Genomic DNA, 22,860 nt, shown 5'->3' with positions numbered 1-22,860 from the left:
TGAATAAGTCAGCATCAAAGAGAAAAATTTGCATACTTCAGTCAAAAGAGAACATTGTAGTGCAATTGTAACTGTACATGTTTGACATCAGCAATATCTATAAACTGATTACTACTTTGTCATTCAGTTACCTGTATTAAAAATGCCGCATGAAATTTAATATAAACTTGGTTCCATGTATGTCATTTAAAATATCTTCTGAAAGATGAACACAGTGTACATAAAAGAGAATTCAATTAAAAGCAGTGAATCCCTAACGATAGCTTAGGATGGATTCTTATTCAGGCCTGAACAGTTATCTGTCCAAAGTTCCTACTGTATGCATTCTAATGAAGTAAAAACAAAGCATTAGAAAAACTGTAGGTAATACGATGTGCACTGTATAATGTAAAATGAAACTATCAGTCAAACAGGTGTTAATAAAAAGTTGAAGTTTTAGAGTACGTGTAGTGAACATGTGTTACTTTTACCCCTTGGCATCTGTATTTCCCATTTCTGGTAAAATAGGACCTCCTCCTCCCAAAACCTTTTCTTTGGGGAATGACTCCTCAATCCATGTAATTTAAGTAGGTTTGACCCACACTCTCAACTCTAGTGCTGTCCAATACAGTAGTGGCTATTTAGTTTAAATTTAAAAGACTTAAAAGAAAGTCTAAATTTTAGTTCCTCAGTTGCATTAAGCACATTTTGAGTAATCAATAGCCACACATGACTAGTTGTACAAGACATAGTAGATTATAGAACATTTCCATCATCACACAAAGTTTTCTTTGACCATGCCCAGGGGTTTCAGTAACCCAGTATTAATCCCATGTGACTGGCCACAGGGATGAGTCCAGGGAAGGATGTATGACCCAATTCGGGTAGGTAAGAGCCAGGCTGAGGATTTCTGTAAGGGTTGTAAGAGAGAAGTTCTCATGACTTTTGGAATAAAAGAGGGGCAAGGAGATGGAGCTGCTGCAGTTTCCCCAAGGGACAACCCTGCTGAGAATGGACACTGTATGGAAGAGAAAATTCCTATAAACAGAGAGAAACCAGGTCATTGAGATTCTTTCTGAGATCATGAACCAACAGTGCCTAAAGACTACCTGCGGATTGTTTTGTTTTTTTGTTTTTTAAAAAAAATTTATTTAATTTATTTTTATTTATTTATTTTTTTTGAGACATGGTCTGTCTCTGTCGCCCAGGCTGGAGTGCAGTGGAGTGATCTCTGCTCACTGCAACCTCCGCCTCCCAGGTTCAAGAGATTCTCCCACCTCTGCGGGAGAATTTAGGGAAATGGGTCATCTCATACTTGGCTGTTTGAATTATGATGAGAAATATACCAATAGTCACTATGTTGGCCAGGCTGGTCTCCAACTCCTGACCTTGTGATCTGCCCGCTTCAGCCTCCCAAAGCGCTGGGATTACAAGTATGAGCCACCGCGCCTGGCGTCAAATGCAAGTTTATATGGTGAGTATTTTTAAAGGATTTTAAAAGCATGCTCCATCAGCATAATAGCTTTTTCTCATCTATGGAACAGATGCATTTCTGTCTGCTTGTGTACAGCAAAGGGTAGGAACCTGAATAAACTTATTTATGATTCCAGAAATGTGCTATTTTAGAAATGTACTCCATAGAATTTACTTCACTGCTCCTACCACTGATTCTTCAAATAAGCAAAGTACAGAAGGTCTTATCCAATGAAAATGTTTTTAAGCACTAGCACTTTACATTGAAACATTGGTAGAAAGGTAGCAATATCAGGTACAATGTTTATACTTAGTCTTATTTAAAATAAGAATTGAATGCACAACAGAAAATTTATCATTTTCTTTATCATTGGAGGGGAGGGAAAGAAAGCAAGCAGAGCTGGGGGTATGGTTACACTATTTAAGGAAGAGCTGAATACAAAGACAATGAGTCTTTTATAGTCTCAACAACTCTACAATGAATAACTGGATTATCTCATTTATAATTCACATTGAATAAAAAAAATTGGTTCCCCTCTGTGCATATCAATGTAATTCAAACCTTATTATCTTCAAAATACAAAGATGAATACTACAAGATAAACTCTGACTCCAATAGGTATTTTCTAAGTAGAAGACCAAACAACAAAGGGAGTCCCTCTTTCCAGTGTCTTTTGATATGACAAGATTTCGCCAGAGTGGAAGTCTAACACTTAAATAAGCGTTCTCATGGCCAAGTAAGAAACTACAGTTGTTGTGGGTATTACCCTACAATTACTCTATGTATTACATATTAAATTAAACTCAGCATTAAATATGCTTGTATAATTATGCGGTTAATGATGATAGCAGTGATGATGCTGGTGGAAAAAGCCTGTCTTTAGCCCAAGAAAAGTAAGGGAGAAAAATGTAACAAGCAGAAAGCAGACACAGAGCTGGGCATTTTTTGACTAGGAAAGAGAATTTTAAGCATAGAAATATAAAAAGAAAAATATTCCTTTATTTTCCCTATGTGGAAATAATATGAAACATTTATTAGATATACTGGACAAGAACAGAACTAAGTACTCCAACTCTGCTGCAGCATTACAAGAAAAATCCCTTCACCACTAGGTAAGATTTAAGGGCAACCTGCCCAAGGATGCATGCTATTTAAAGTACAGCAAGATTGCCACTGCCCTGCCAAGTACTTCCAGTCCCTACCCAGGTCCTACTGAAATACTAGTGGTCCCAGTTAGTTTTATTGAAACAAGTATTTAAAGAAAAGGATAAAGCATTTAAAAAGACAAGCAAAAATGCTTCAGGAACCACATATCCAACACAAAGTTTATCCTCAAATGAGTTGTTTGCCTCGCACTAATAAACTTTTGTTTCACTCAAATTAGAGCAATAATCTTCCATACATAAATATCTTCCCTTCCCAATAACTCAAAGGAAAAAAGTCCAAAGTGATTAGTAAAGAAAAATATAAGAATTAACAGACCCTTTAAATTTGTTTTAAATATTTTTAAGGTTTAAAAAGTGTTTAAAGTTTGTAGTTCCTAGTAGGAAAACATTATCTGAACGAATACCCTAATGGCAAATCACCGTAAAATGCTTCAGTTGCATTTGGGGGAGAGAGGTAGGGATTAATTCCTAGTAGGAAAACATTATCTGAATGAATACCCTAATGGCAAATCACTGTAAAATGCTTCAGCTGCATTTAGAAGAGAAGGGTAGGGATTATCTTCAAAGCTCCCCAGCTCTCTTGATGAGAAGGTCAGAGGTACACTGGTTTGTATTATTGCGACATCCATAAGGTAATCTAGGTTGCTTTTCCTTCAGCAGGGGCTTTGTTTATCAGAAGGGCATTATGCTTGACCTCCAATTGGCTGACAATTTACTAATAAGATTCATAACCTTTGGGTTTCTCTGGTATTTTGATGTATTTGCTGGGTTCTGAGCCACATCCTGGAAGGCCACCATAACTTCTGGATCCTGCGTGTCTGCAAGAACTCTGGATCACTAAGAATTTCATTGAGTCCAGGCATTTGGGTCCTTCCAGACATTCCTCCGGGAAAATTACCAGGCATTCCCCCAGGAAAGCCACCTGGAAAAGAGCCATCCTGAGCTTCTTACTGTGGTCTGGCTTATTCCTCCTCCCGGGCTCTCTCACGCTCTTCTCGAGCCGTCTTAACTCTTTCTGTTCTTTGTTCTCTGGCTCTTCACGTTTCGCTCATACTTTCTTCTGCAATTTCCTGTGCCCTAGGTTGAATTTCTTTCAGCATCTTACTAGTATCTTCATCGTAAAACAATTTACAGGCAAGGGCAAGATCATGGGTGCATCTTCCCAGTGGCCTAGGAGTCTGTGTGCTTTCACTTGCCATTTGTAAGGCTGAGCTGAATCAGGATTTATTTCAATGCCTGTGTCACAGTCTCGGATGGCAGCATTTGGCTTCTTTAATTTGACGAAGACGCTGACCCTCTTGGCATACAAAATGGCCAAGTGCAAATTTAGCTTGATGGTATTTGTGAATAAGTCAATGGCTTTCTGTAGTTCACCATCATTTAGGGCTTCAGTAGCAGCCACTTTCTTATCATTTGCCTGATCTCATCTCCTCTGTTACCTCTGCATTTTCATCTCCCATTTCTTGAGGGGCATCAGTGTCTGGTTTAATCACACCTTCTTTATCAATTTCTAGATCACTTTCCTCACTTGATGGTTTGTCTGTCTTTAAGTCTTCCTGCACCTTCTTACTGTCAGGTTTTTTTTCCACTTGGTATTTTCTTCTGATTTAGATTTCTGAGTAGCAGGTGGTACTTTACCCCCATGCTCTCCACCCCCTTCCTCAGGAAGCGCATTTCCTCGGCGTGCAGAATGCTCAGATCCTGCTTACGTATTTTCACAAGGGCCTGAAGCTCGTTCACTTTGCGGGGGTCCATGGTCGGGAGGCGGTGGGCAAAGCTGAGGGGCTGCGGCCCAGTTCCAGGCCCAGGTGCTGGCTTGGCGTGACCACACAGAAGCAATTTTTGTATTTTTTTTGGTAGAAGCTGGGTCTTGCCATGTTGCCCAGGCTGGTCCTGAACTCCTGGACTCAAGAGATCGTCCCATCTCAGCCTCCCAAATTGCTGCCATTACAGGCGTGAGCCACTATGCCACAGGCCTACCTGCATATTTTTAACTTACAAAAGCCAATAAATTTCTTTCTTCAAGATTAATTTGGGTCTGTTGTTCTGATACATAACTAAAGTAGTATTAACTGAGATATATAATTGAAAGTGAATGAACTAAAAGCAGTGTGGTTATCTCTTTGATACCATCATAAAGCCTCAAAAGTGACTCCAAGTATATTAAAAGAGGTTTTGAGTTAAATTTTGGTTGTAATTCAAAGATGAGAGTGACATGTAATTATACAGATAAATGTATGCTGTTGTCATTTAGCAAAAATAAATTGTTTAAATCTGGCCGGGTGCAATGGCTCACACCCGTAATCCCAGCACTTTGAGAGGCTGAGGCAGGAGGATCACTTGTGTCCAAGAGGTTGAGACCAGCCCAGGCAACATAGCAAGACCCCGGCTCTATTTAAAAAAAAAAAAAAAAAGAAAGAAAATTGTTTAAATTTTATATAGTTCATTTTCTGAAAAGCTGTTATCAGATCAGTGGCAGTAGGTTTACATAATTGATAACCCCTTAGACTCCATGGATATTTATTTATTTATGTTAACATATAAAACATATGTAATATATAAAACATAAATATATGTTAATATGTAAGTGAGCGTTTTTCCCCAGTTCATCAGACTCACAAGTTATCCAGTTTTGCTTTATTGATATATAGGTGTTACATAATCTTTTCTTACACTGCTTCAAGTGACTTGTGGTTGATTTCGGTGTAGCCTACTTCCATCTAATAGCTGCAATAGCCTTTTTATATTGAGTAGTACTTCCTTATGATGATATAGAAAAAAATTGTATAACTGAAATTTGTATTACTAAAATTTTGTAGTTTCATATTTAATTTTATATTTCTTTTCTCTTGCTTCTCACCCTCAGTTTTGTACCTACTGTGAACTAGTTTGATGGTCAGAAGAAGCAGTTTAAAAAAATGAATAGGTGAAGAAAATATAAAGACCTCACTTGTTAACATTAAATAAAGAATGCTTTGGCTGGGCACAGTGGTTTATGCCTATAATCTGAGCACTTTGGGAGGCCGAGGCAGGCGGATCACTTTGAGCTCAGGAGTTTGAGACCAGTCTGAGCAACATGGTAAAACCACGTCTCTACTAAAAATACAAATATTAGCCAGGCGTGGTGGCCTGTAATCCCAGCTACTCGAGAGGCTGAGGCTGAGAATCGCTTGAACCCTGGAGGCAGAGCTTACTGTGAACTAAGATCACACCACTGCACTTCAGTCTGGGTGACAGAGCAAGATTCCATCTCAAAAAAAAAAAAGAATGCTTTTAATTTCAGTGCTGGCCTTTTCAACTACTTTTTAAAAAACGTCTGTAATACGGCTAGAAAAATCTCTGTTTTCACTCTGGCAACCTCAGCAGCAATTTGTCTGCATATGCTACCATTACATTTTCATAATAAAATATAGTTAAACAAAAATGAATGCCAAGAAAATAGATTTGTTTCTAAAAATGGCAGGGGGTGGAATGTGGTACCTGGACATGTTTTCTAACACAGTCCACAAAATCATGTTTTCTCCCATATCACATTTTAAAAATAGACTACCAGGTAGAGGATAGCCCACTTGCAGAAAGGCTCCCTCAGGAATCAGCGGGAGATGTTCAAAAAACACTCTGAGTCAACATGCTGACAGTGATCAGAAAAAAAGACAAACTCCACTAGCATTGGGCTGTATACAAAGAACCATCATATCCCAGACCTAGGGGATGATATATGATGCACCTGGAAAAGTGCATTCGGTTTAGATAAACTCAATTCCAGAAATATGTGGAAGATTGGAGAGAGTAAAGAGAAAAGGAAAAAAAAAAATGATGAAGTGACTGGGGAGGTGAGGTTGGGAGAGGGGCTTGGGAGGAAAGATTAAAGCAACTGGCTAAGTAACTTAAGATTTGACATGATAACAGCCAACAAATATTTAAAAATAGCAAATACTATAATGATAGAGAAATTACTTGGGATGGTAAAAGAACGCAGAGAAAGAAGCAGGATTGGGAAACCTGATGTTCTGGCTATGTGTAGAGAAAGATAAAAAACTGAAAAATATAGTAACTTTTGGAATATTGTCTTAAGGAATCTGTAGGAAGCTTTAATTCATAGCAAATTTACTACTAAACACAAAGAAAGCCATGGATGTTGGAAGGTAATGATTGTAAGGAATGTATGGTGGCCTATATGACTAGAGATATTCTTTCTTACTTAGTTCTATAAATCTATTGTAATATGAAAACTCTAATTTATGTTGAAAAGGGTATATTCCTTGCCAGGAGGCAAGGTTTAAACCAAACTTTTAAAGAATCCATTATTTCTCAGTTTGCTTTGGGATCTCTTAACACAGGCTTGAAAACTGTTTTTAATCTCCAGTTTTCCAAAACCAATTCAATTAAAAATAATTTTTAAAAATCTGAAATCCTATCCATAAGGGCTAATAACTACAGAGGTGTCCAACAGATATTCAATCACAAAAATTCAAATGCTCTTTTCATTAAGCCTCTGGTGTCTTTTTCCATAGCTAAACCAAGATAATTGTTTTGGGGCTAATTTCTGAGGCTGTTTAATAACATCTCCTGCTAGACTTCTCATGTAAACTCAGCAAGAGGAAACATCCAGAGTAATAGAAAAATATTCTGCTCATTTTGTAGCTCAAATTCATACTTTTCTTTACAAAAGAGATCCTGCTGTTTGAGTTTGGCAACTGCCATACCAACTGCATTGGGGAAGATTGGATTATAAGGCAAAGCTGACTATGCAGTAAAGTCTCCACTCTCCAGGAGGATTTTTGTGTAAATTCCATTACAATTCATAATTTTATAGATAATGAAAAGGATACAAAACACTTTAAGGTTTCCAAGTCAGCAAAATAATGAACAGGACAGTCCACAAACCACTTTACTACATTTTTGACATTTGGTCACTCATATAAATGGGGTTTGTATCTGTTCTTCTTTCACAGAGGATTTTTTTTTTTTTAATGCTACATTCTATCAACTCATAGCTCTACAGGTTATTGCTAATGTGTGAACATGAACTACAAAAAATTCATCATACTTTTAATTTCAGTAAATGGCAGATTTTGCATTATGTTTCCTTAAGAAAATATGGACAATCTTTTCTCCCAAAATGTGGTGACTCACGCCTGTAATCCCAGTACTTTGGGAGCCCAAGGCAGGCAGATCATGAGGTCAAGAGATCGAGACCATCCCGGCCAACATGGTGAAACTCCGTCTCTACTGCAAATACAAAAATTAGCTGGGCATGGTGGCGTATGCCTGTAGTCCCAGCTACTCGGGAGGCTGAGGCAGGAGAATCACTTGAACCCAGGAGGCGGAGGTTGGAGTGAGCCGAGATCACACCACTGCACTCTGACCTTGCCACAGAGCAAGACACACGTACCTTATAGACTAATGGCAGTGCCAGAGAGGTATGCTTTTATAATTAACCAACCACAAAATTAAAACTATGTAGATTGATCTATAATTATTCTTTTATGTAATTTGTGATGACATGTAAGGGTAAAAGTATGTTTTCAAAAGACTAGCCTCAGAGACAATATGTTTTTGGGTTTCCAAATGGCTCTTTCTTAGCAATAGTCAATGACTATAACAGAAACAGTCAAAAAAATATTCTGTAGCACAATGTACAAAATGTATTATTTTCCTTCTGCTATTGTCATTTTAGTTCCATATATTGTCTTGTGCTGGAAGGTGAAATTCCCATTAGTGTCAATGGAGAATCCAGGCATGGAGTAAAGGAAACCCAAGACTTTGGCAACAGTGACACAATTCTCCAAGTGAAGCAAGAATGTGAACAAAGTATGCATTTGAAATATAAAATATTCTGGTGATCCATTATCCCATTAGCGGAGTTGAAGTTTTCAGGGATGTATGCTCATCTTTATTCTGGGATGACTAACACACATGTAATATTCCCTTTGGTATATTTAATAACTTCAGTCAAAATAGGAAGCCTATTGACATTTCACTTCATTGCCAAATCAAACAAGATTAGTCATATGAACTGTGCCTCACTGATAGATGAATTTTGATGGTGAAAAGTCAAAACATCATGCATGGCCTTTGACTTGTAGTTGGCCTTTTGGGAGCCATGCAGTACCTCTTTCCAAAGGAGAAAAGCCCAGACTGGGTTCCTGTGGACTTAACCAAAGAATCATATATAACTGGCTCATGACTTTTACACTCTAGAATGCTTCTTTCTCAGGGAGTTCTCAAGTGCATTAAAATGTTCCAGAAGCAGACATTCCCAAGCATTGGCTTTGGGAAGTCCTGATAATTTAGAGAAACAGCCAGAAGAGAAAATGGAGACAACATGACCAACCCATGCTAAATAGAGGCAAAAGGCTCATGTCTGCTAATAACAAGATTTCATCCTTAATGCAGGATTTTAGTGATTGCTTTACATGCAGTATCCCATATAAGCCTCATGACAATCCTACGAAGTAAGTCTGTTATTATTCCCATTTTTTGATGAGAAGACTGAGGATCAAAAACTAAATAACACTTTATTATTTTGAAGATCAAATGCTGTATAGTGGAGTTGCATTTGAGCCCATGTCCAGATTTCTTAACCACTTTAAATATTACTTTAATCCTCCTTATTACCGCAAAACACACACACACACACACACACACAAAAAAAAAAATGTAATTTACCTTCTGTACATACTTTTCAGAATATGTAATGATTTTTGTGGTTTTACCCTTTTATGCTTCTTTTGATGGTTTTAAACCTGGATTAATCCAGTTCTTAGATACTGATTTTGTTGTTGATGGTGGTGGTGGTGTATAGCTCTTTTATATGACCCTGACAAATCACAGGTAGTTGCACTGCTTTAATTTCCTTTTAAGAGATTTTTCTCTGAAAGTGCCAGCCACACAGGGAGGAGAAGGTACAGATTACCCTGTTTGTTTTTGGTCTATAAGGTTATGACAGTAATAAAATGTAATTTCTGAGAATAAAATTAAATTTTTAATGACAATAGCAATACCCAGTGAATGAACACAAACTTGTGCAGGCCCTGTACTAAATGCTTTGGGTATAAGAACTCATTCAGTACTCAGAACAACACCGGGAAATAAGTATTATTGTCACCATTTTACAGATAACAAAATAGAGCTCGAATAATCTAAGAAAGCTGCTTAAGGTCATGCAAAGTCTATAGCAGAACTGATCAAGCACACATCTCTCTGCCTGCAGGGACTTTGCTTTTTCCTTTACCACACTGCCTGCCATATCCAGAAATATGAACTGTTCAAGCTACTTTCTTTAAGGCTAGAAATAAACTTTTAAGATCTGACAGACTGTGTTAGAGACCAAGTGAAGGTCATTAGTATAAAAATATAATAGTAAAATGCTTCTCTTTCTTCTCTTTCTATCACTTGAGTCTTTCTTCTCTCTGCCCTTGCCCCATTTTCATATGAAATGATATCATATATTTCAGTACCTTGAGCAATTACGATGCTGTGGGGCTTTGAAGAGGCAAACTATCCCTAACTTTAGCATTGCTAAGCTTAAAGGTGCCTGTGGGAACAGAACATCTTGCCTTTCTTGATCTGGTTGGCCTCAAAACCTCAGCTATTAATTATAATCCAGGTACTGTACAGGGGACCTAAGAACTCGACTTCCTTTGACTTCTGTTCCTCATTAGGTTTTGTGACCTTGGTCTCATGAAGAGACAATGGAAAAAAAGCAGGGGGATAAGAGATATTTCCCCCTCAGCACTTGGCCATTTGACATGTATGCAGAGCTATATTTGTCTCTGTCTCATCCTTTTGAAGGTAAGCTTGTGGGGAGTACCAGGCATGTCATGTCGCATTAAGTGCTCAGCACACTCTTACTCCATGCTTAACATAATAACTCTCATATTCATTCATGAGAAAAGTCTCCTTTTCTTATATCCAGCCAACTGAAAAGATTCATAGGGATGATTTGAAAAGGTTGAAAGGCAACTTGAAGCACAAGAATTTACAAGATGCATATACACACTAACAGAAAAATCTCACAGTGGTAAATTATATTACTTGAGCTGGTGCTTTTTCTCCTGTGTAGACCTAATGTCTGCATAAAATGTTTGTTCAAAGCTAGTACATATTGTATTACTCAAGAATATATATATGTCTCTATAGAATTAAAAAAAGGAAAAAAGAAAAACCCATCTGTTTGTGAATAAATGTGGCTTTTTCTTCTGTACATTTGAGTGCCCTGTTTGGTTGAAAGCTTATAGTACTTATTTTACCAAAAAAAAAAAATTTTTTTTTTTACTAAATTAGCTTCCTCTAGAAAATAAATCTGGATATGATCAGGAGCAGCCAAAGCAAGAAGCAGTAAAATCCAAAAATAATGTCACAAACAGCTTAAGTCACTTAACTTTATGTAAATCTACTGAGGAGTAAAAAAGAAAAAAAAGAGCAGAAAAAATGTCTGAACAAAGCAGGTTAAAAACTGGGAGGAGAGAACTCTTGCATCAAAGAAAAAGAAACAAAAGAAATTATAAGCTATTCTTCTTTTACTGGAGAGAAATTAAGGACTTACACCTATGATACATTGAGTAGAAGCAACTACAAAAGAAAAAAAAGTGCCCAAACCTGTACTTGAATCAAGGTGGAGTGACTACTTGCCACAATTACATAAAACTGTCTCAAGTTATTGTTACAGGATTATTTCTGAAATAGGAAATATTGAAGTATGTAGCACACTTCTCAAAATTCTCTCCCCTCCGTCAGTAAGTTATAATATTTCAGCATATAGTAAGTGCCACATTCATTAATTTCTAAAACTGAATTAGGATTTTCTAAATCTTCTTTATCCCTTTAGAGTTTTGTACCTGACTTCTATTATATTGTGTATAAAAATGTATCAAAATGATGCATGTTTTTTACTCTATAAATTGCTAGGTAAAAATTATTTCTTGAGTATTAAGCATACATATGTGCTTTCTCCCTGCTCTGCCCCATACGATAAAAGGTTGCTTGAGGTGAAATGATTAGTCAATATTTTAAAATAAAGAAATATCTTGATGCATATATTTTTAAGAAGTTTGATACCACTCAGCCTCTATCTTTGCCTAATAGTGAGGTAACTATTCCTTATTTTCTGAGGCAATCTTAATTTATGTCTCTTGCTCTGGCACAATTATTAGTAGTATCTACTTTTACTTTCAAAAGTATCCAAATTTAAATGATAAATTATATAGGTATCTGATATGGTTTGGCTGTGTTTCCACCCAAATCTCATCCCTTGAATTGTGGCTCCCATAATCCCCACGTGTCGTGGGAGGGTCCTGGTGGGAGGTAATGGAATCATTGGAAGAGGATTTTCCCATGCTGTTCTTGTGATAGTGAATAAGACTCATGAGATCTGATGGTTTTATAAAGGGCAGTTTCCCTGCACACGCCTTCTTGCCTGCTGCCCTGTAAGACATGCTTTTTCTCCTCCTCCACTTTCCGCCATGTGATTGTGAGGCCTCCCCAGCCATGTGGAACTGTGAGACCATTAAACTTCTTTTTCTTTATAAATTACCCAGTCTCTGGTATGTCTTTATTAGCAGCGTGAGAACAGACTAATACAGTATCTCTACCTAATATCAAGGCAGCATGGCATGGAATGATCTAGGGCTTTTGAGACAGGCACCTCCGGGTCTTTGCGTATTTCCATCATTTACTTACTCTATAAACTTGGGCGATTACTTATCCACTCTGAGACCAATTTTTTGTCAGCAGCATATGGATAATAATAGCTCACAGACTTGTTGAGATAACACAAATGCATAGTATTATGTCTGGGTACATACACAAATGGGGACAATAAGATCAACTTACAAGATCGTTGTGCAGTTTACTTAAGATGATGAATTTATGCATAGTGCTCAGCACATGGTAGATACTCAGAAAATATCATTTTCATCATACTCATTCTCATCATCATCACTATCATTGACCATTAGTGGCTGTTTGTAAATATTAGAGTTAATCGTTTCTTCCCTTCTAACCTTACCTCTTCTGGTACATGCTGATGTCACATCTGTGAAACATGCTTAGAAATGTGTGTTATACCCACAACAATCAGGAAATAGGAGCACTTTTAGACTGCTTTGCACACTAACTGAACAGCATTTGGTCTAGTTACTGGGCAAAACACATTGGTTTGTCTGACATAAAAATGCATGTCTCAGGATGTGTCTCAAAAGTTCCATCAATGTAGAGGACTATGAACTCTGACTCTTGGATGCTCTAGGAAGATCCTAGGTCCTTCCCTCTCAAGATGGAATGCCTTGGAAGTCTCCATCTTCAAATAATTTTCATTCCATTTCATTATATATCTGGGTTTTTTTAATTTAAAAAAAATTATAAGAATCCACTATCAGGCTGGGCATGGTGGCTCATGCCTGTAATCCCAGCACTTTGGGAGGCCAAGGTGGGTGGATCACCTGAGGTCAGGAGTTTGAGACCAGCCTGGCCAACATGGTGAAACGCCATCTCTACTAAAAATACAAAAAATTAGCCAGAGTGGTGGTGCATCCCTGTAGTCCAGCTACACAGGAGGCTGAGGCAGGAGAATCACTTGAACCCGGGAGGCAGAGGCTGCAGTGAGCTGAGATCATGCCACTGCACTCCAGCCTGGGCAGCAGAGCGAAACTCTGTCTCAAAAAAAAAAAAAAAAAAAAAAAAAAAGCCACTATCCAGGTAAATTGGTGCTCCAGCATGATAAGCAGTGTGTTTTCTGGGGCTTATCTTACACTTGATATAACTCTGCCTGTTCCCAGTTATATATATCCCAGTTTGAGAAAGAACAGTGATTTCCCAGTTAGACACAGCTGGCTTAGAGGCCAGTTCTGTATACTATGTGCTTTTGTAACCTTTGGCGTATTACTTAATGTCTCTGATCCTCAGTCTCTTGGTCTTAAATATAGGGATATTGTGATACATATTGAATTATTTGATAATTAAATATAATCATATCTGTAAGGTCACCAAGTCATATGTTAGGAATTCAATCCATGTCAGTAATTTCACCTTTTTTCAGTGTTAGTTAAAATAGTTCAATGACATCTTGTCAGGTCACACTGATGAAGACCGATTTGAATTCATTTCTTTTGGGACACAGAGCCCAAAAGTACTTGAAAGATGACATCTGGCTTACCACATAAAAATGTCTATGCAATACAACATGGAATCTCATGCAGCTCTCCAGGTCCTTCCTTCCAAATTCCCATAGCAACTCAACCTTGAATGGTAATTGTTTATTAATGGCTTTACTTGATTGGGCATACTTTTTTTTTGTATCCAATTGCCATATAGAAACCATATGGTTGAGATGTCTTTAGACTTTAGAAAGCATTGGTAAAATGAAAACAGAAATCATATTCCCAGGCACAGGATTCAATTAGCCAAAGACTTCCTTCTTTACTTGGCTGACACTTGGGTGTTCTTCAGTATCACACTCATATGTATTCTCCTTTAGAAAGTGCTCTGAAAATATTTTTTTGCTTTCCTCTATCACTGTACTTATTACAAATCACTGAAAATTCATGTTCATTAATCTATCTTCTCCCTTAACCTTTGAATCTCTAGAGTAGGTTCCCAAAGTGAAGTCAGCAGATCCTCTGGGGTCCCTGGACACTTTCAGGGGGATTTATAAAGTCAAATCTATTTTCAATATCATACTAAGACATTATTTGCCTTTTTCACTCTGTTGACATTTGCAATGATGATAGAAAAAAACTGCTAACATCTTAGCATAAATTAAAACTGTGGCACCAAACCATATGTAGCACTATAGTCATATAGCCACCTCACACTTGCAATAAAACAAAAACAAAAACAATACAAAACAAACAACAAACAAAAAATACCAATTTTAATTAAGGATGTCTTTTTAAAAACAATGAAATCATTGTTAATTTTATGAAATCTAAATCTCTGAATATACATCTTTAATATTCTATATGACAAAATGGATGCATGCAAAAAGCACTTTCACTGACTACCAAAGTCTGACTGTCTTGAGGAAAAGCACTTATGCGATAAATGTTTGAGTTATAACCTGACATAGCTGCTCTCTTCATGAAATACCATTTTTACTTTAAAAAGCAACTGACAGACTAACGATGGTTATTCAGATTTAGGTGTTGTGCAGATATTTTTTAAACAATGAATGAAAGCAAGCCAAATCACTTCAAGGAAAATAATCAATAGTACTTATTGCCAATGATAAAATCCAAACGTGCAGACAAGAATTGTAACCTGAAGAACAATTTGTACCTGTAACTGTGAACTTTACAGCTTCCTAATATGTAAAGACTTTTCTGATAAGCTTTGTGTTGATATTAACAGTGGTGATTCCTTTAAAATGTTTTATGAAATATGCTGACATATGAGAAATCTACATAACTCAGTGAAACAATACTTTCCAAATGACCAATGCATGATGTTGCAAAATCATGCATGTAGTATATTGGTTAAAAATCTATTCAAAATGTAAGATTAACCAATGTGTTTTAATGCAGCAGATTTTTAAATGTTCATTGATATGGTTTCAGATTCCACCTCGCAACTAACCTTTAATAAACTATTTGTCAAAGTTTTATTCAGTATCAAAGAAGAATAGCACATTTATCTGAGAAGGCTATTAAAATATTCTTCCTTTTTTGCATGTAGTATCTGTGCAAGGCTGATTTTCTTCATAAATATTGAGTTAACAATTAAATATTTTAAAATTTCTCATTTTAATTTCTAATGTGGTAAATATTGAGAGATGTAACTCACAAAAAATAAAAGTTCTTGATTTTTTTTTTTTAAATTTTTTGAGCAGTGTCTCTCTGTCACCCAGGCTGGAGTGCAGTGGCATGATCTCAGCTCACTACAACCTCCACCTTCCAGATTCAAGTGATTCTCATAGCCCAACCTCCTGAGTAGCTGGGACTACAGGTGTGCGCCACTACACCTGGCAAATTTTTTCTATTTTTAGTAGCAATGAGGTTTCGCCATGTTGGCCAGGCTGATCTCAAACTCCTGGCCTCAAGTGATCTGCCCACCTCCCAAAGTGCTGGGATTATAGGCATGAGCCACCGCGACTGACAAGAGTTATTGGAATCCTCAATAATTTTTGAGAGTAGAAATGGGTTCTTAGCTCAAAAAGTTTGAGAACCACCGCTATAGGAAGCAGCACTGTTCATCCTTCTATCCAGAGTACCTGAGACTCGTGAGGTGCTTCATATGGGTTTATTTAACAGATGGATGAGTGATGAGTAAGTGAATATTGCCTATAATGCCAGAAGAATCTGACACGTTAGAAAATATCTTGATATGCAATATGTGATGAACAATTAAATTGCAATTTAGTATTTCCCCCTAGCTTTGTTTCTTGCCTCATAATGCCTATCTCCAAAACAGATAAGGAGACAGGCCACAGGTGATTAGTTGTTCAGCCATAATTAATCAACTAATTAAATCAAGTTGAAGTGGTGAGGGGGTCGGGAACCAGTTATTTCTCTGTAAGTCCCTTCTCTGATAGCCAAACAATTGACTTTACTTCTTTCATTATCAATGTATACATTTTACAATAATTTGTTAGGAATAGGATAGTTTTTAACATGTTTTGAAAATTTTTTTAAAGCTTGGTTGACCATTTTTTAATATTGTTTTATAATGATTTTTTAAGGCATATTTAACCCCCCTCAAAATTTCAAATGCCTCTTAATGGTATGCAGAAGACAGACTGATGGGCAGAAAAACTGGGAACTGAGGAGACAGTGAGTAGGGAAATCATGTGTCAGCTAGATCAACCCATAGCCTAAGGACTCACAGAAACAAGAATAAAGTTTAAATTAAAAAACAAAAAAAAAAACTCCAAACACTAAGGTTTTTTGTTTTGTTTTGTTTTTTGTGTTTACTTTTTATACTATTCTGCTTCCTTCAAGCCAAAGTCATCTCTCTTAAAAGATAAAATATCTTCTTGATAACTCTGTACATGGGAAACAGCAGAATCAATTTGGAATCCATAGTACATTTTTTTAATCTCACTGAATAGAGGAGATAGTCTCTTGCAGGAAAGGATCACCATTGAGTTGGCTGATACAGTTAACATACTATACCCAAGAGCTAAAGCTCTCTAAATTATTCCATAAAGCCTATTTTATCCATTGTAAAATGGATCTTGTCTCCCATTAGGTTGGTGCAAATGTAATTGCTGCTTTTGCAGTACTTTTAATGGCAAATACCACAATTACTTTTATATTACCCTAATGACTTCACTGAAATGAGGATAACTTGTTCAATCAATAGTATATCATAGTTTCATTGGCAGAGTTTTAGTTTTTCTTTTTAGAATATAAAGTAAGGGTACATCTTACCATTGATAGCATCTTAGATTCAATGAAATATAGTAACCCAGAAAGAAAATGTTTGATTCTATAATTATGGTGAGACCATATTCAGAAGAGTGGTCTCTAATACCTTGTCTGTTTTCCTTTCCTGTCCCCTTGGAAAATAATGGACCCATCTAATGAGCAAGTAAGTTGATGTGTTTCAAGGCAAGGTAAGCAAGTTTGAATGGCACTATTTGATCGCTAAGAACTTTAGAGTTTGGTAGAAAGCTTATACAAGCCCAAAGCAAAACATAAAGAAAGAAAACTGTTTAGCTGAAGTATATAAATAAAATGTGATCACATAACAGAGATTTCTATAGAAGGAGTCCATCCTAATGTTTATGCTTCAAAATATTAAACATTTCCTCAGCTTACAATTTAGAATACATATATCTATAGATGTATGTAAATTTTAATGCAAAAAATAGTATATGTAATTACCCTTTGCATTACCCTTCTCTTCTGAAGTGCCAAGGAAAATAAATGTGTGCAAAAACATTTATGCCTACATCATTATCTGTGCATTGGCTAAACAATCAAAAGTACTTCTGCAGATGCATGTATGAAAATTAAGAGCATTCCCACTTCCTCATTCAGTCAAGACAGTCATGCTGTTCTGGCAACAGATACGCATAATGGAAACAATATTGCTTTAAATAATCAAAATATACAAAGGCACATTTTTCTGAGTGATTGGAAATAACCCTGACAAATGCTTGCATTTGGTAAATTATGAGCTAGCCAAGTTATGTTTGCATAAATATAATGAAAAGCATTTTTAAAAAATTTAGTAAGCATATAAAGCAAGGCATTCTCTTGGTAATGATTTCTTTGATGGATAAACCAGCAACCATGCAGGGCAAGTTTATGAAGGTGCCTCCTTGAGTGCTTCAGAGCGTGTGTGTATGTGTGTGTGTGTTTGTGTATATGTACACAAACATATACACAAAAATTAAAAGTTTGCAAAAATTATGTAAGTGGCAGAGATATTCTTACAACTAAAAAGAAATAGAGAACAAGCGTAGGTATTTAAAATAGCTACTTATATTTGAAAAGAAGAACACAAGCTAAGTGCAATTGAATGCTTTGTTCATGTGGCACATGGATAATTCATATTCCCCATACATAACTCTTGGATAACACAGAGATTACCTATTAGGTAAAAACATAATTATATTCTCTTCCAGCAAGCTAGATACCACACCTCAGCTGCACAGTTAAACAGGTATCTGTATGTAGTTGAAGAGGGTTTGTGGGTGGCTAATAAAAAAAGTATTTGAATAGGGCAAAAATAATATTCTACTCACAGGTTATATGGTGCTATTTGTTATCAGATTGCTTGGGGTAGACCTGAGCACTGAGCATCCACCATGGGGATGCAACAACAACAACAACGACATACATTCAAGCAAAAGCCAAGGAAAGATGCACATTCATTTAGGATTGTCCAGATTATCATGGTTTTTAAACTGAGTATAATAAGGTCAGGAGACTGACCACTGAATTAGGTACATAGATAGCAAAGCTATTGTGAGAATTCTATAGCCTTTAAAAATTACCAGGAGCCAAGGAACATACTTTCACTGAAAGGATTATCATCAAGGTCTTTTCCTATGGGCAGGCCATACTAAACAAGAAATTTGTACATTCTCCTATGAGGATAGACTGTATTCAAAAAGATAAAATAGACCATGAACAGTGGGTGGAGTGGAGATGACATTCTTAGGGGAAAATTCCTTTAATTCCTAAGCATGAATTGTAGGAAGAGCCTAATTGTGGATTTATGGCCTTAGTCATCCTTTTTTTCCCCCCAGATAATTGTACACTGTATTTATTTTTCTAATAATTAACCTTAGTCATCAAGTCTTTCCCCATTAACCACCACCCACCTTCACTTGAGGATGGGAAGTAACAGCTTGAGAGAAACCAGGATTACAACAGGCCTCTGGTTGGGTAAAATGGTGCAGCAGACCAAGTTAAATTGGTACTACTTCCCTTACCCTTTGAGGTAGTCCCTACTTCTTATCTTCTGTTCCTCCAATTTAGGGCTAAACCCCTGGAAAGCTTAATGCTTTGCTTTTGTTTCAATATTAAAATACATTAGAACCATTTGGTACGTCCTTATCACCCAGCTTATGACTTCTCTTCCTATAAAAAGAAATCTCTTCATGAAATTTCTCTCCTGAAAGTCATCCATGACTAAGTCATTGTGACATCTAATATTCTCATATTCCATCTTCCTTGTCTGTGTCTCCTCCTTGTTACCTGATCAGGCCTTGCTTCCAGAAACTCTCCACCCTTTCTTCCTTTCTTGGGACATTCTCAGTTTTCTTTTTAACTGTGTGACTGCAACTTCTGTCTCTTTCCTCTTTGCATTCTATGTGTATGTGATCTAAAAGTTTGTTCCGTAGCCCTTTTCTCACCTGTTCTCTCTTTCGTTGACAATCTCACCTATCCTTTGGGTCTTGTCTGCAGAGGATGCCCACAGCTCTGCTGTTAGCCCTGAGTCTCCTCAGTGCTAAATACAGGTTTCTACCTGCACTCTGCTCTTCTCTGGAAAGACAAGCTCTGGCACCTAAAACACTCATTATGTCCAAATTGGATTCGTTATCTTCCCTCTCACACTTACATCTCCTCTTGTGTTTCCTATTTTTTCAAAAATGTCATCACCAAGGTTTGAAACCTTAAAGTCAAGTATGACAGCTTTCCTGTCTCTCTCTGCAATAATATGCAAAACTCTGTCAATTTCTCCTCTAAGGTATCTCCACCATTTATATCCTCTTTTCCATCCCTTTTAAAAAACATTTTAAAAATTTTTTAATTTTTATTTATTTTTATTTTTATTTTTGAGACGGAGTCTTCTACTGTCACTAGGCTGGAGTGCAGTGACGTTATCTCCGCTCACTGCAATCTCCACCTCCCTGGTTCAAGTGATTCTCCTGCCTCAGCCTCCCAAGTAGCTGGGACTACAGGCGTGCACCACTACACCCAGCTAATTTTTGTATTTTTAGTAGAGACTACGTTGGCCAGGATGGTCTCGATCTCTTGACCTCGTGATCTGCCCACCTCAGCCTCCCAAAGTGCTGGGATTACAGGCGTGAGCCACCATGCCCAGCCCTAAAATTTTTATTTTTAAAGACAGGGTCTTGCTCTGTCTCTTAGGCTGGAGTGCATATAGCTCACATGATCACAGCTCACTGAAATCGCAAACTCCTGGGCTCAAGCGATCCTCCTGCTTCAGCCTCCTGAATATCTGAGACTACCACCATGCTTATATAACCTTTTAAATTTTTTATAGAGATGGAATCTTGCTGTTGCCTAGGCCGGTCTCAAACTCCTGGCCTCAAGTGATCCTCCCATCTCAGCCTCCCAAAGTGCTGGGATTATAGGTGTGAGCCATGACGCCCAGCCCATCACCTCTTTTCTATAGGCTGACTTCCTGCTGTTCTTTCACAGGCTGATCTGGCTACAGGAATTTAGCCATTTAAGAGCTGCTCCTAGCCTGACACGGTGGCTCATGCCTGTAATCTCAGCACTTTGGGAAGCAGAGGCGGGCAGATCACCTGAGGTCAGGGGTTTGAGACCAGCCTGGCCAATGTGGTGAAACCCTGTCTCCACTAAAAACACAAAAATTAGTCTGGCATGGTGATGCACACCTGTAGGCTTTTCTGCATCCAAATAACATTATACATTGCAGTGAGAAAAATAATACACAGGGTTGCGCGTGGTGGCTCACGCCTGTAATCCCAGCACCTTGGGAGGCTGAGGCGGGTGGATCACAAGGTCAGGAGTTCAAGACCAGCCTGGCCAATACTAAAAATACAAAAATTAGCTGGGTGTGGTGGCGGGTGCCTGTAATCCCAGCTACTCGGGAGGCTGAGGCAGAGAATTGCTTGAACCTGAGAGGCGGAGGTTGCAGTGAGCTGAGATGGCGCCACTGCACTCCAGCCTAGGTGACAGAGCGGGACTCCGTCTCAAAAAATAAATAAATAAATAAAACTAAAAAAAAAAACCACGGTTTTGTTCATATTTATGTGCATTCCCATATATACATTCATTTGCTTCAGACATTTCTTTTGCTAGTATTTTTCTTTTTCTGCAGAAGTGTCTTTTGCTGTCATCATCCTCTTTTCCTCTCTTCAGTGCCTCTATGTCATCCAGCATTTGAGTTTAACAGTTTTGTCTTTCCATTAGATGATGAATTCCTTAAGTAAAAGGCCTAACATGTTTATCTTCAAATCCCCCACATACACTCCAGTGCCTGATATAAAGTAGCTCCTCAAGAAATCCTTAGTTTTGAATTAAGGTGAGTTTCATTCCTTTGTTTAAAAATCTTCAACATTCTCTATTTCCTATATGTTACAAACTCTTTTACCTGGTCAACAGGACCCTTAGACTTGGGATCTGGGAAAGGTGGGGAAGAGGAAAGCAGAGAAAGAGGACCAAAGAAGTAGGAAATTGGAAGCAGCAGCAAATGGCAGGCTGGACGTATTCTGAGACCATATTTGTCTTGTTCCTTTTCCTACTGCTTACCATCTGGTCCTTGAGGGCCCAGACATCCACATACCACTATCACCAATCTCTCCAGGAATCTCAATGCTCAGCGCCCCTGTTAGACCATACCCAGGCCCGCCACTCCCAGCGGATGCCCTGTGTCCACTGGCAGCCACTTAGTGACTGATATGCTATGCTCTGTCTTGAGGCAGGAAAACCAGACTAGCCAGTTAAGCCTAAGAATGCACCTATCCTAAATGTTAATGGTAATTCCAGACCCATTAAGCAGACAATCAGACCTTTGGGGCCTTCCTTTTTTGCCAAGCAATGCATAGGTATTAGATTTAACTGCCTTTTAGGAGATAGCTGCCCTGAATTTGGTGTTTCACCTAGGTGGTATGAGCCAACAGGAATCTGGGTTGTGTAAGAGGGGAAGTATGATGATGAAGGGAGGCCTAAGCATCCCCATACAGGCTGGTCTCACATAGTTAAATAAATAAATTTACTGTTACCAGCAAGACCAAAGATAAGCAGGGGAAGGGGTAGCTCCAGAGAGATGATGGGTTTTTCCTTAAAGACTAAGCTCTTTTGTGGCTTACTGGCCTCCTGTATTTCATATGCAGATATCTGCCCCACACTTCCTTCCTTAATGTAGAATACAAGAGCACTAAACTAAAAATAAAACAAACAAACAAACATCAAACAAAAAACCCATTCCTTTTGGTGTGCTGATATTGGAAAATGTAAACTTAGAGACTGTTAGGTAATCCCAAGTCCAGACTCATTACTCATTTAACCTTGGCACAAGTTAATGTTTAAGTGAAACTTTACAATAACCAGTTTCCATTTCTTCATTCTCCTTACATTTTCTTTTACCCATTTTCATTGTAAATTGTTTTAAATTATTTTGCTCTCCCTTTTCTTCAGCACGAGAATGAAGTTGTTTTTATCTCTATGTCATTTCCACCCTTTCCTATACTTACTTTCCCAGGAGATGATCTCACCAATGTCCACACCGGACCAAAGGCATCTAGCACATACTCTCATAACTTTCCTCGCCTCCACCTCAGATTTCCTGACACCATCCTCTTTTCCTGTCCTTCTCTCTTGGAATAAGATAACAACAACAACAACAGAAAACAAAACTCTCTAGCTGGCATATAACTACCTGGATTCTCCCCAACTCCTGTTCCATTAATGACATATTTCCCCTAACAACTCGAATTGCCCCTGCTCCACTAATTTCTTCCCTTCTACAAACATCATCAAATCTCCACTTGCCTAAAACTTTCCTTGCTTGCTTCTTCCGCTTCACTTTCTGGGTACAGATTCCTCACATTTGCTATCTTCAATTATTCTCCCC

The 22,860-nt window shown here is 37.7% G+C and overlaps 1 protein-coding gene and 1 pseudogene across 19 annotated transcripts in view; both read right to left on the bottom strand.

Annotated features, from left to right (window-relative positions):
* Positions 1-22,860, bottom strand: part of ADGRL2 (adhesion G protein-coupled receptor L2) — a 684,558-nt gene that overhangs the window by 267,642 nt on the left and 394,056 nt on the right. The gene's annotated exons all lie outside the window — the stretch shown is intronic.
* On the bottom strand, positions 3,269-4,449 carry LOC126942936 (hsc70-interacting protein-like; annotated as a pseudogene).

The sequence above is a fragment of the Macaca thibetana genome, chromosome 1, assembly GCF_024542745.1.
Source record: "Macaca thibetana thibetana isolate TM-01 chromosome 1, ASM2454274v1, whole genome shotgun sequence".
Classification (NCBI taxonomy): domain Eukaryota; kingdom Metazoa; phylum Chordata; class Mammalia; order Primates; family Cercopithecidae; genus Macaca; species Macaca thibetana.
The sequence above is the reverse complement of the archived record's forward strand: the minus strand, read 5'-3'. Positions and strand labels throughout refer to the sequence as shown.